Here is a 955-nt window from a genome sequence, read left to right as displayed (position 1 = left end):
CTGAGTGTCCGGCCCCATGAGACTGTGGTTTTCTCTGCCCCTGGTGGTCCGAGGTTGTTCCCGGTGCACAGATTCATGCGCCAGGGCCTCCTGCAGATAATTCACTTTGACTTATTGCGCTATCTGTAATAGCACCCGAGATATCACCAGATATATATTGGATTTTTCCCTGACCCTGAGTGTCCGGCCCCTGGTGGTCCGAGGTCGTTCCCGCTGCACAGATTCATGCGCCAGGGCCTCCTGCAGATAATTCACTTTGATTTATTGCGCTATCTGTAATAGCACCCGAGATATCACCGGATATATATTGGATTTTTCCCAGACACTGAGTGTCCGGCCCTATGAGACGGTGGTTGTCTCGGCCCCTGGTGGTCCGACGTCGTTCCCGCTGCACAGATTCATGCGCCAGGGCCTCCTACAGACAATTCACTTTGATTTATTGCGCTATCTGTAATAGCAGCCGAGTTATCACCAGATATATATTGGATTTTTCACTGACCCTGAGTGTCCGGCCCCATGAGACCGACGTTTTCTCGGCCCCTGGTGGTCCGAGGTCGTTCCCGCTGGCTACATTTATGCGCCAGGTCCTCCTACAGACAATGCACTTTGATTTATTGCGCTATCTGTAATAGCACCCGAGATATCACCAGATATATATTGGATTTTCCCCTGACCCTGAGTGTCCCGCCCCATGAGACTGTGGTTTTTTCGGCCCCTGGTGGTCCGAGGTCGTTCCCGTTGCACAGATTCATGCGCCAGGTTCTCCTGCAGATAATTCACTTTGGTTTATTGCGCTATCTGTAAGAGCACCCGAGATATCACCAGATATATGCTGGATTTTTACATGACCTTGGGTGACGGATTCCGAATATCTGTAATTTTCTCGGCGCCTGGTGGTGCGAGGTCGTTCCTGCTGCACAGATTCATTCGCCTGTGCCTACTACAGACAATGCAC

This window comes from Nomia melanderi, unplaced genomic scaffold (assembly GCF_051020985.1).
Source record: "Nomia melanderi isolate GNS246 unplaced genomic scaffold, iyNomMela1 scaffold0014, whole genome shotgun sequence".
Classification (NCBI taxonomy): Eukaryota; Metazoa; Arthropoda; class Insecta; order Hymenoptera; family Halictidae; genus Nomia; species Nomia melanderi.
Note: the sequence above shows the minus strand (reverse complement) of the source record.